The sequence below is a fragment of the Rhinatrema bivittatum genome, chromosome 3 (assembly GCF_901001135.1).
Source record: "Rhinatrema bivittatum chromosome 3, aRhiBiv1.1, whole genome shotgun sequence".
NCBI lineage: Eukaryota > Metazoa > Chordata > Amphibia > Gymnophiona > Rhinatrematidae > Rhinatrema > Rhinatrema bivittatum.
In genome coordinates this window covers 111,548,898-111,562,974 of record NC_042617.1, presented here as the reverse complement: position 1 = coordinate 111,562,974, position 14,077 = coordinate 111,548,898, and positions in this window count along the sequence as shown.

Genomic DNA, 14,077 nt, shown 5'->3' with positions numbered 1-14,077 from the left:
GCAAGAAGGAATCCTTGCTAACTCGGTAGGAAAGTCTGGTATGTTTAAATTCACGTAGGCAGTGACGTCATGCGGAGGGGACGCCCCCGAGGTTCCCGCCATAACGTGCACAAGGAGGCAGGAGCACGCGCGTGCCCAAGGTCACACAAGATTCAAGATGGTGTCCGGAATCGCCCTTGCCGTCCCGGGAACGCCAAGGTGGTCAGCATGGAGAAGCAGCTATCCTGGCCAGAATCGGAGCCACTGGGCAAAATGAGGTGAGCAGCAAAGGTCCCAGCCGTCTGCGACCAACGGGCGCAACATGGTGTGTGTGTGTGTGAGAGAAAGAGATTGGGCAGGGATGTGACTGGTGCGTGTGCGTGTGTGTGTGTGAGAGAGAGAGAGAAAGAGTTTGGTCAGGGACATGACTGGTGCGTGTGTGTGTGTGAGAGAAAGAGTTTGGTCAGGGACGTGACTAGTGCGTGTATGTGTGTGAGAGAAAGAGCTTGGTCAGGGACGAGACGTGTGTGTGTGTGTGTGAGAGAGATTGGTCAGGCAGGTGACTGGTGGATGTGAGAGAGAGAGATTGGTCAGGCAGGTGACTGGTGGGTGTGAGAGAGAGAGAGATTGGTCAGGCAGGTGACTGATCTGTGTGAGAGAGATTGGTCAGACAGGTGACGTGTGTGTGTGTGTGAGAGAGAGATTGGTCAGGTAGGTGACTGGTGTGTGTATGAGAGAGAAAGAGAGATTGGTCAGGCAGGTGACTGGTGTGTGTGTGTGTGTGTGAGAGAGAAAGAGAGATTGGTCAGGCAGGTGACTGGTGTGTGTGTCTGTGAGATAGACTAGTCATGGGCCCTAAGGAAGAAGAGCGTGAGGACAGAGCTTCAGCAGCCCTTGCTGCTTCTGGTATGTGCTATTGGCCTACAAGGGAATGGAGTAGGAGAGTTACTGGAGAGGGTAAGTAAAGGTGGCTTTTTAAGTTTATCTTTCTTGATTGACTGCCATTTTAATTATTAGGTATTATGTGATGTGTCTGCTGTTAGAAATATTTTATTGGTATTTGGAGAATTTTTAATAATTTTAAAAATTTGTAATGATTGGATGTTCCATTTATCAGTTGTTTTGAAACATTTATTATATTCTAGTTTTATAATTATTTTATATTTCTCGGGGAATGTATAAATATAAATGTGGAGACAAAAACTGAACTGGAAACAGCAAGAAGCCAAACTCTGTATGCAGTAAAACAACACAAAAACGTTAGCTTTATGGTTACTTTATTCTGTATTTGGTGAGGGTCTGTGTTCTGCGTGTGTGACCCAGCTAAGGGTGTTCTGTGAGCTTGTAGTTTCTTGGTAGGGATCTATAGCAGCTTGGCTTGTTCTGTTTACCTAATAGGAGGTGTATTGGTGTTTAGGGCCTGGTGTAATTTTTGCAGTGCTGCCTTTTCATAGGTAGGGTTGTTACTGTTTGAGTTCCATATTGCAGGTGTAACTTTGTGCACATTAGTTTGTGTACATTATTTCAGATACTGGAAGTCTGATAGGTGCTATATTTTTGTTTTGCACAGAATGCAGAGCGGCATTTTTGGGTTTCCATATTTGTAATTTGTGGTCTTTCTGTACTTGGTGAAGGTTGATTCTATGTGTGTGACCGAGGTGAAGTATTTTACTAGCATGTAGACATTAGTATCTATATGATTTGTTGTGTTTTCTCAATAGAACATGCATTGGTGATAAATTACTGTTTTTTCATAAGGAGGGCTATTGTACCTGGTAGGAGAGAGTGTTTATGTTGCTGTTATTGAGATGTCACCAGAAATATCTTTTTTGTATGGTAAATTGAACGGGGAATGTCCTAGTTCTGCTCTGCACTCATTGTTGGGGGTCGAGGGGGTTCCTGTGGAATGCAAAGTGTTTGTTTACATTTAGCCTGGTGATGGTCACATGTTCAGTGTGTCATGCATGTGAGAACCATCTGTCAGGTGTGTCCCGATAGAAAAAAGGTTGAGAACAGGTCTAGGATAGTGTGCTTGGCATGTTTTTTCAGTGTTATGGACTTTTTTCTTCAAAATTTGTTCAAACATTTTTTAAACCCAGCTACACTAACTAAAAACTTTTACCACATTCTCTTGCAATGAGTTCCAGATCTTAATTGTGCTTTGAATAAAAAAATGTATTTTTTCCTATTTGTTTTAAATATATTACCTAGCAACTTCATTGCATGTTCCCTAGCCTTTGTACTTTTTCAAAGCGTAAACAGCCAAGTTGTGTTTACCCGTTCCACTTCACTCATTGTTTTATAAACCTCTATCACAGGGGGTGGCCAATTCCAGGCATCAAGAACCTCAAACAGGCCTGGATTTCAGAATATCCACAATGAATATGCATGAGATAAATTTGCATGCACTGCCTCCAGTATAATCAAATCTATCTGGTTCATATTCATAATGGATATCCTGAAATCCAGGCCTGTTTGTGGTTCTTGATGCCTGGAATTGGCCACCCTTGCTCTATCATATCTCCCTCAGCCATCAAAAAAGCCCTAATTTGTTAGCCTTTCCTGATAAAAGAGGATGGAATGGCTCCTCTATCATTTTGGATGCCTTTCTCGGTACCTTTTCTAATTCTGCTATATCTTTTTGAGATGCGGTGACCAGAATTGCACACACTGCTCAAGGAGCGATACAGAGGCATTATGATATTCTTTGTTTTATTCCCCATTCCTTTTCTAATAATTCCTAGCATTCTATTTGCTTTCTTGGCCACCATAACACACCGAGCAGAGGATTTCAACATATTTGTTGCGTTCATGCCTCTTCTCGCCCTCGCTCCACTCTCTCTACCTTGGGAGCAACTCTCTTTGGCTCTGACGGACAGATGCAGCCGCGGCTTCTCCCTGCCTCTTGGTCCTGGGCTGGCTTGACGCTATGGATCCGCCATGTTCCTGATGATGTAAGGGCGTGCGCGTGCGCGCGCTCCAGACATTGTACCAGCAAGGGCGCGAACCTCGGGGACATCCCCCCATAGTGACATCATCCATTTTCACTTTAAAAGGTCTTTGTTTGCTAACCTCTAACGAGTTAGCAAGGAACTCCAACAGGAATTGCTTCAGCAGTCCACGATAATTGCAACAACAATCCAAGTCAGCGAGGGGAATCCTTCTTCACTGCTCGGCCTTTTCAAACTTACCGGGAGTACCCGCTCCATGGGGGCTCCGCTCTCTCTTCTTGATTTCAGATTGCCAAGACGGGATCCGGTACTCGCTCCTCGAGGGCCTACGTCCCTGAATACTCGGAAGACTCCTCATTGCCTGGAAGCGATTGCGGATGTGAACATAGTGGGGTAGATTTTATAAATGTACGCGCGGGCGTGCTTTTGTTCGTCCACCAGGCGCACCGCCTACGGAAAGCAGGCGTAAATCTGCGCAAGCCAGTGGGCTGCTGGCGCGCTATCACCCGACCCGGGGGCTGGTCCGGAGGCCTCGACCATGCCCCCGGGCCAGTGCCACGCCCCCGGGCCTGCCGCATCACTCGTGGCACGCCCCCCAACACACCCCCGACATGCCTCTCCATGCAAGCCCCGGGACTTACGCCCATCCCGGGGCTTGCGCGCGCCCCCGAACCTATGCAAAATAGGCTCGGCGCGCGCGGGGGGGTTTGGGGTAGGTTTTTGGGGGGGTACGCGCGTATCGTACGTGCATACCCCTTTGAAAATCTACCCCAGTGAATTCTATTGTACATAGGAATCGGTACTCGCTCCACGAGGGCCCATGTTCCTAGAATCCTATACAGACTCTCTTCTACTCTAGAAGCCATTTCATAAACAGCTATTGTGAGTTCTTATTACATTTAGGAACAGGAGCCTGTTCCTGTTCCTAAATGTACTGAAGACTCTATGGCATAGAGACCATTGCAGACATCTACTATTGTGAGTGTACCATCTTGTATCCAGTATACCCTGTCTACTGACTACTTCTAGTCTCTCTATACAACTCAGCAACCCAGAGATTATATTCCAGTATCAGAAGGACTTCAGCCCTGCCGGACACATCGACTCACTACTGCCACCATTGGTGGTCCAGCTTCCAGCCTAATAAAGAACTATTTGTGTTTATTTCATATTCTAGCCTAGCCGGTGGTTCCTCTCAGGATCTCCTCCTGGGGGCGCTGTCATCTGCCATCCGCCCAGGGATTCACCATTTCCTCCAAGTGGTCATTCCTTACACTACTGTCACTTTGTGGGAGCCAACCACTACCGACTACTAACACCGCTTACGTAAGTATTATATAGATAGCTAATTTCTCTTTCTATGGGACTTGCCAGCAGCCTATATATAACAGATTACTACTCCGTAGCAGAGGCATGATAGATTGCTATCTCAGTAGCGAAGTACAATATACCTATTGTTAGCTCCTCTCCTCAGAAGAGTATCATTGAACAGATTGCCAACTCCTCTTCCCTGGGGAATTGATCCATAACAGATTGCTACCTCCTTCCCTTACAGGAGCATCTAACAGCAGTTCGCTAACAGATTGCTAACTCTGCCCTCCTGGCGGGATGAGCGATAACAGATTGCTAACTCCTCCCCTCTGGAGGAGGAGAGCGTAACAATATTATTCTTGATGATGCCTAGATCCTCTTCCTGGGTGGTGACTTCTAATATGGAGCATTGTGTAGCTATAATTTGGGTTGATCTTCTCTATGCGCAACATTTTGCACTTGTGCACATTAAATTTCATCTGCCATTTGGATGCCCAGTCTTCCAATCTTGCAAAGTCCTCTTGTAATTTCTCACAATCCTCTTGTGATTTAACAACTTTGAATAATTTTGTGTCATCTGCAAATGGGATCACACCCCACTCCCAGTATAAATCCCCAGGGCATTACACTATTCACCTTTCTCCATTGAGAAAATTGACATTTAGTGCTACTCTGTTTTCTATCCTTTAAATAATACCTAATCCACAGTATGACATTGCTATCATATGACTTTTTAATATCCTCAAGAGTCTCTCATGAGATACTTTGTCAAACACCTTTTGAAAATTCAGATACACTGTATCAAGTGACTCACCTCTATCCACATGTTTATTTATACCTTCAAAATAAATGTAGCAAATAGGCGAGCAAATATTTCCCTTGGTTAAATCCATATTGGCTTTGTCCCATTAAACTATTTATAACTAATACAGAATAAGGGATAATGAATTAGAAATAGAAACATACAGACAAAAATTGAAAAAGAAAACCCAAGAAGCTAAACTCTGTGAGCAGTGCAGTGCCTGGAGACAGGAAAATGTTTTCTGTCTGTTCTGTCAGATGCACTAGGACAGGAACCAGCAACTCATAAGATTAGAGACATCTCACTCAACAAGTAGCCAGGAGAGCTAAATGAATAGAGGAGCCTGCAGTAGTAAATTGGTCATCATCAGGCGGGCACAGATCACACCCCCAATTGCAACTGAACAAGATAAGGGTAGAGGCTTAATAGAGGCCTGTACTTAAACCCTATGTAGCGTCAAGATGTTTGTGAGCAAGCTAAACTTACAGGGACAACAGACATGCCAAGTCTCATGCATTAAGAGTGAGACTTATGCATTCAGTTGCCAGGAGCAGCAGACCTACCAGGCTCCTGCAGTCATGGGTCACTTCCCACACTTCTACTGGACAGCCCAAATTCCTGCCCAGAAGCAGAGCCCCACCACTGACGTGGGTAAAAGAAGAAAACCATGGCTGCAATGATGATGCATCCACAGGGTTCCCACCCCAGCAGGCAGAAGTAAACAACAATATAAGAAGTTGCCATACTGGGTCAGACAGAGGGTCCATAAAACCCAGCATCCTGTATCCAGCAATGGATAATCCAGGCTACAAGTACCTGGCAAGTACCCAAACATTAAATAGTTCCCATATCACTAAAGCTAGTAATAAACAGTGGCTATTCCCTAAGTCAACTTGATTAATAGCAGTTTATGGACTTCTCCCCCAGGAATTTAGCCAAACCTTTTTTAAACCCAGCTATACTAACTGCCTTAACCACAACCTCTGGCAATACATTCCAGTGTTTAATTGTGCATTGAGTGAAAAAAAAATTCTCCAATTTGTTTTAAATGTGCTACTTTCTATTCATAGAATACCCCCTAATCCTTGTATTATCTAAAAGTGTAAATAATCGATTCACATTTAACGGTTCAAGACTTTTCATGATTTTCCAGACTTCTATCATATCTTCCATCAGCCCTCTCTTCTCCAAGCTGAATAGCCCTAACCTCTTTAGTCTTTCCTCATAGGGGAGCCATTCCAACCCCTTTATCATTTTGGTCGCCCTTCTCTGTACCTTCTCCAGTGCAACTGTATCTTTTTTGAGATGCGGCGACCAGAATTGCACATAGTATTCAAGGTGCAGTCTCACTATGGCACAATACAGAGGCAATATGACATTCTCCATTTTATTCACCATTCCCTTCCTCATAATTCCTAACATTCTGTTTGCTTTTTTGACTGCCATGGCACACTGAGCCAATGATTTATATGTATTATCTACTGTGACACCTAGTTCTTTTTCCTGGGTGGTAGCACCTAATATGGAGCCTAACATCATGTAACTACAGTGTGGGTTTATTTTCCCTATATGCATCACTTGTCCACATTATATTTCATCTGCCATTTGGATGCCCAGTCTTCCATTCTCTCAGGATCATCCTGCAATTTATCAAAATCCGCTTGTGATTTAACTACTCTGAATAAGTTTGTGTCATTTGCAAATTTGATCACCTAACTCATTGTACTCCATTCCAGATAATTTATAAATATATTGAAAATCACCTGCTACAGTTTCAACTCCCTGGTGTACCCTGCTGGAGCCTTCCCTCCACCAGGGTACCCCAGTGAGCATGCACTACAGGCTGACTAAGCTCCTCCTTCCTGCCTGTATGACACCCAGACTCCAGCCCTACTTAATCCTGTTTGTCCCTTGCCTCAATGCTTCTGCATCAAGTCTCTTTTGGCTCCCTGTCTTAGCCACCTTTGCCCTACAGCCTACCCAGGCTTTTCCTTGTCTTGCTTCATGGCCTCCGGGTCTTCTGACCTCAGCCTAGCTTTGCCTTGCCTTGCCTTCTCTGGGCCTTCTGACTTTAGCCATGTCTTGACTTATCTTGTAGCCCTCGCGCCTTCTGCTCTTAGTCTTGTCTTGCCTTATGGCTATCTGGTATTCCTGCACTCTGGCCTAACTAGGCCTTCCTTGTTCTGCGGCCTTCTAGGCCTATTCCTGACCTCTGGCCTATCCATCTCTTGCTTAGCTATGATACCTCCATGATTCCCCTAGAGGCTTTCCTGTACTGCTACTTTGGTGTTTTATGTTCCATGTTCTGTGTTACCCTTGTCTTGTCCTGTCTTAGTCCGTTCCTGTCCCAGCCTCAGCCTCAGTCCTAGTCTTATCTGCACGCTGTTCCAGAGTTCCAGTCTTACCAGCACTCTGCTTCTAGGTTCCTGTCTTACATGCATTCTGTTCCAGAGTTCTGATCTTACCTCACTCTGACCCTGAGTTCCAGCCTTGCCTGCACACCAGTCCTGCATTCCAGTCTTACCTTCAGACTCTTCCAGTCTAAGCCTTGGTTCCAGCATTGTCTGCACTCTGCACCACACCATCCAAGCTTTGCTCCAGCCTTAACCGACAGAGCAAGCTTTGCTCCACACTTACTAGATAGTACAAATCTTGCTCCAGCCTTACCAGACTGCCCAAGTCTTGCTCCAGGTTTGCCCTGTCGCCCCACACCATTCTAGAAGTGGTGTTCCCTACACTCCACCTGAACTGGAGCTATAACAGCACCGGTCCAAGTACAGATTCCTGAGGCACTCCAATATTTACCATTTTCCACTGAGAAAACACCATTTAATTCTACTCCCTGGCTTTTAATCAGTTTGCAGTTCATAAAAGGACTTCATCTCTTATCCCTTGACGTTTTAGTTTTCTTAGAATCCTCTCATGAAGGACCTTGTCAGATACCTTCTGAAAATCCAAATATACTAAATCTACTGGTCCACCTTTATCCACATGTTTATTAACCCCTTGAAAAAAATGTAGCAGATTTGTGAGGCAAGACTTCCCTTGGGTAAATCCATACTGGCTGTGTCCCATTAAACCATGTCTATCTATATTGTTAAAGTAGTGGACCCTTGGGTCGAGGCAAGGTTGGAGGAACAGGAAGGAGCCCTGCAGGTCCTCAAAGTTGACAGGTGGCCGGGCTGGAACAGAAACCCAACAGGACCTTCACCAATACCAGCCCTCATTCCCCACAGGTTGAGCCCTTGGATGCCCGGGCCGCCAGATTTAGGTGCAGGTCTCTGGATGGTGAAGAATCCGGTGCAGGCTGGAGATCCGCCGGGAGCCATCGGTACAAGCTAAGGTCAGACAGACCGCAGGCGGAGTCGAGAATTACCAGGGGTCAGGGCAGGCGACAAGCAGCAAGAACGAAGACAGGCCAGAGGTTGGGACAGGCAGATGGGTGAAGTCCAGAGGAGATCCTAAATCAGCCAAGTGTCGATCTGAGAAGAGGATGAAGTATGTGAAGTCAATAAGCCAGGAGTCCAACAAGTTCTGGAAGCCAACAAATTCAGGAGTCAGGACCTGTTGCTGAGGCGTCTGAGTCTGGGCAAGTCCGGGTTTAAATACCTGCGCCCTGCTGATGACATCAGGGGACGTCGTGGGAGTTTTCCTGCTGAGGACTCTTTAAAACAGCCCGCGAAGCACGCGCATGCACCTAAAGCCACCCCCATTCAGAGTGGTGTCTCTTGTGTGGCTGGGTTTGCGTGGTGGCCTGCCACACCTTTGCCGCAGTGTCAGGAGAGGTAAGGGCGGCCAGCCTTGGGGTGAGCCTGTGGCCGGCCGAATACAACAGTACCCCCTCCTCTAGGGCCTCTCTCTGGAGGTTTGAGTCTTCTGGGGTGATCTGCGTGGAAGGTCCTTAACAAACTCTTAACCAAGATGTTCAAGGTGGGTTTCCATGTGTTCTCTTTGGGGCCATAGCCCTCCCAGGAAATTAGATACTCCCACTTGCGATTCCTTCGGCGTAAATCCTGCACCTCCCTGATATGGTAAACTTGGTTCTATTTGGAGGATAGTTCTGGTGGTTCCAGCACTCTTTAGGAGGGCCAGGAGAGTACTAAGGGTTTGAGTAATGGCACATGGAACACATTGTGAATCTTCAGAAAAGCGAATAATTGCATCTGGTAAGAGAGAGGGCCAGCCTAGCATGTAATGGGGTAAGGTCCAATATAACGAGCCTCATGGAAGGTCCCCGGAGCCGGATGTGGTGGGTGCATAGCCAGATCCTATCCCCCGGTTTAAACTGAGGAGCCAGTCACCTTTGAAGGGTTGCTGTCTTTTTAGCTCGTTGGGCCACCTTCCGAATCATGTCCTCAGTTTGAACCCAGAGAGTTTGTAATTCCTTAGCCGTCAGCTGGGCTGCAGGCGATAAGACAGGGAGCGGGACTAGAAGAGGGGGAACTGGCTGTCTTCCGTACACTATCAAGAATGGGGAGGACCCTGTGACAGCATTAACGTGGGAGTTGTGACAGAACTCGGCCCATGAAAGTAGTGTAGCCCAATTTTCTTGCCGTGTGTTGATAAATGCTCTCAAAAATGTCTTCAAGGTATGGCTGGTGTGCTGTACCTGGCTGTTCGCCTGTGGGTGATAGGCAGTAGTGAAGTTGAGCGTAATATTGAATTTCTGGCAGAGCGAGTGCCAAAATCTGGCTCTGAACTGGACACCTTAATCAGAGACTATGTGTTGCAGGAGACTGTGCAGACGAAAGATGTGAGAAGTGAAGAGACATGCTAATTCAAGTGCAGATTGGAGACACGTGACAGTCATCGGTACAAGCTAAGGTCAGACAGACCCCAGGCTGAATCAAGAAGTACAAGGGTTCGGGGCAGGCGGCAAGCAGCAAGAACGAAGACAGGCCAGAGGGCGGGACAGGCAGAAGACAAGCAAAGTCCAGAGGAGATCCTAGGTCAGCCAAGCGTCGATCCAAGAAGAGGACGAAGTATCCGAAGTCAACGAGTCAGGAGTCCAACAAGTTCTGGAAGCCAAACAAGTTCAGGAGTCTGAACCTGTTGCTGAGGAGTCTGAGTCTGGGTAGGTCCAAATTTAAATACCTGCTCCCTGCTGACATCATCATGGGGACATTGCGGGAGTTTTCCCGCTGTGCGCCATTTAAAACAGCCCGCGATGTGCATGCCTAAGGCCATCCTCCACTCAGAGTGGCATCTCTTGCGCAGCTGGGTCTTCGTGGCAGTCTGTCGTGCCTTCGTTGCAGCTCAGGAGAGGTAAGGGTGGCCGGCCTTGGGGTGAGCCTGCGGCCGGCCAAACGCAACATATATGTTCTGTGATTTGTCCTTTAGAATAATTTCCATGATTTTTCCCAGCACTGAAGTCAGGCTCACTGGACTATAGTTTCCCGGATCACCCCGGAGCCCTTTTTAAATAACAGGGTTACATTGGCCATCCTCCAGTCTTCTGGTATAATGATAAGTTGCATATTATTGGTAATAGGTCTGAAATTTCATTTTTGAGTTTTTTCAGAATCCTAGTGTGTATACCATCGGGTGCAGATAATTTGCTACTCTTCAGTTTGTCAATCTGGCCTACTACATCTTCCAGATTCACCATGATTTGGTTCAGTTCATCTTATTCATCACCCTTGAAAACCATCTCCCAAATGGGTATCTCCCCAGTATCCTCATTAGTAAACACTGAAGCAAATAATTTATTTAGTCTTTTTGCAACAGCCTTATCTTCCCTAAGTGCCCCTTTAACCCCTCAATCATCTAATGATCCAACTGATTTCCTTGCAGGCTTCCTGCTTCGGATATGTTTTTAAACATGTTTTTATTATGAGTTTTTGCCTCTATAGCCAACTTCTTTTCAAATTCTCTCTTAGCCTGTCTTATCAGTGTTTTACATTTAACTTGCTTATGCTTTTTCCTATTATCTTCAGATGGACATTCCTTCCAATTTTTGAAGAAAGATTTTTGGCTCAGGAACCATGGTGGCATGGTGCTAATGTACCTAGGGGATTCCCACCCCTACAGGCAGAAGTAAAGAACGTGGTGATGTCGCACTGAGTACCCACCCCCAGTGGGCAAAAGCTGAGAACTGCGGTGGCATGGTAATGACATGTTCACAGCTTGCCCTCTCCTACTGGCAAGAAGAAACAAACCACAGCAGTGCCAAAGATTATATACCAGCGGGCAGAAGAAGAGCTAGGCAGAGGAAGATAAGGGGAGGCAAGGGAGTAAGTGAGTAACAACCTTTCACTCTTTCGCTTCCCTCTCCTTCTTTTTCCTGCCTTTCACACTAACTCAGCTCAGCTCCCCTTCCCTTCCTTTCTATTCTCACTGAAAAGGGAGGAGAAGAAAAGGGAGTTGAGTTAAGTGAGTAAAAGGGAAGGGAGAGGGATGTGAGTAGAGTTGTGAATGAGAGGAAAAGGGGATAAGTGAGTGGAAGGGAGGAGGCATGAGGGAAGCAAAAGAGGATAAGTGAGTGAGAGGGAAGGGAGGAGGAGTGAGTGAGAGGTGAGTGGGTGAGGGGAAGGGAAAGTGAGAGAGTGAGAGGGAATGGGTAAGAGGAGAGGGAAGGAAAAGGAATGTGGTGAGTGGATGAGAGTAAGAGGGAAGGGGTGAGAGAGAGAAAAGTATGTGATGGAAAGGAAAGGGAAGTGTGAGTGAGTATGAGGGAAAGGAGTGAGGGGAGGGAAGGAAAGGGTGAGTGAATGAAGGCAGGAGAGAGAGTAGGAGGAAAAGAAGGGAAGGGGTAAGGGGGAGAGAAGGAAAGGGAAATGGATGAATGCATGAGAGAGAAGGGGAGGGTAAAGAAGGGGTGAGTCAGTAAGAGGGAGGGGAGGGAGGGTGATGAGTGAGAGGGAAAGGGATGTAATGGGAGGAAATGAAAGAGAAGGATGAGTGACTGAGTGTGAGGGAAAGCAGTGAGGGGAGGGAAGGAAGAGGTGAGTGAATGAAGGAAGGGGAGGGAGAGGAAAGGGAAGGGAAGGGGGAAAGGGAAGCTGAGTGAGTGAGGGGAGGAAAGGGGGATGGGTGAATGAAAGGAAAGGAAAGGAGCAGAAGAAGCATTGGTCTGTTTGGCCAGAAGAAAGGAGAATAGCAGCATTGGCCCACACCTCAAGAGGAACGAGGAGTAGTCCCATCAGCTGCATGGGCTGAAGGTAGAGCGTGGTGTAACTTGTGCAACCTGAAATGGCCCACAGAACTTGGGTGCAAATCTCCGTGATGGGAGTCGGAGATGGATGTTCCTGGTGCTGAGCCAGACTCGGTTCCCCGGCTGGTAGGTGGGAGCTGGTCGTCTGTGGCGGTCGGCCGCTTGTTTGGCGGACAAGGCTGAGCGGCGTAGTTGGTTCTGAGTCTTGTGCCACAATGTCCGTAGTTGCTGGGCCGTTACTTGAATGGCAGGCGAGGCGCTAGGGGCATCCAGCGGGAGCGGAGGTCTTAGTGGTTTCCCGTAGAAAAGCTGAAATGGGGATTTGCCGGTAGCGGCGTGAACTTGGTTGTTGTAGGCGAACTCGGCCCAGGGCAGTAGTTCTGACCAATTGTCCTGTTTTTCATTAATGAAGGCCCGAATGTAGGCCTTCAGGGTCCGATTCATTCTCTCAGTCTGCCCGTTGCTCTGTGGATGAAAGGCTGTGGAGAAGCTGAGCTTTACTTTGAAGCATTTGCAGAGGGCTCTCCAATAGCGAGCTACAAACTGGGGTCCCCTGTCGGAGACTATGTCTTGGGGAAGACCGTGTAGCCTGAAGACATGCTGAGCAAAGAGACGGGCCAGTTCGGGCGCTGAAGGAAGTTTAGGCAAAGGCACTAGGTGCACCATCTTTGAGAAGCGGTCAACGGTGACCCAGATGACCGTATGCCCGCAAGACGAGGGTAAGTCCACCACGAAGTCCGTAGCTATGTGGGTCCAGGGTTCGGTGGGGACCGGTAGTGGCTGCAGAAGGCCACAAGGGGATCCAGGACTGGGCTTCTGACGGGCGCAGGTGGGGCAGGAACTCACATAGGAGAAAACATCCCGCCGGATTTTGGGCCACCAATAGAAGCGATTGATAAGTTCTAAAGTTCTTTCACGTCCTGCGTGCCCTCCAATGAGGGAGTCATGAGCCCAGCGTAAGGCCGTTAGGCGATCCCGGCGAGGAAGTACAGTCCTATCCTGGGAGAGGACCGTCAAAGCAGACAGGCGGACCTTACTCGGGTCCAGGATAAATTGAGGAGGTTCTTGATCCTCCTCGACGCATGAAGTGCGGGAGAGAGCATCCGCTCGGAGGTTCTTGGCCGCTGGCCGATATTGCAGAACAAAGTCAAAACGACTGAAAAACAAGGCCCAGCGGGCTTGACGGGGTTCAGTCGTTGAGCCTGTGACAGGAACTCCAGGTTCTTGTGGTCTGTGTATACGGTGGTAGTATGCAGGGAGCCCTCGAGCCATTGTCTCCACTCTTCGAAGGCGAGCTTAATCGCCAACAGCTCTTTGTCCCCGATGGAGTAATTGCTCTCGGCTGGAGAAAACTTCCTGGAGAAGTAAGAGCAGGGGAGGAGTTGGCCAGAGTCGGAGTGTTGGCTGAGAACCGCCCCAACCGCTATACTGGAGGCGTCAACTTCCACAATGAACGGTCTGGAGGGATCTGGATGCCGGAGGCAAACGTCTGAAAGAAATGCCTCTTTGAGGTCAGAGAAGGCTGCCACCGCAGCGTCAGGCCAGTTTTTGGCGTCAGCTCCCTTGCGGGTCAGGGCCGTGAGCGGAGCAACTCGATGCGAGTATCGCGGGATAAAGTGTCTATAAAAATTAGCGAAGCCCAGAAATCGCTGGAGGGCCTTGAGGCCCGTGAGCTGAGGCCACTTGGTAATGGCCGCTACTTTTTCTGGGTCCATGCGGAAGCCGGTAGAGGAGATGATGTATCCCAAGAAGGGCAATGACTCAGCCTCGAATGTACACTTCTCCAGCTTGGCATACAAGCGGTTGTCTCGGAGGGCCTGAAGAACCTGTGTAACGTGGCGGCGATGGGAGTCCACATCCTTGGAAAAGATGAGCACGTCG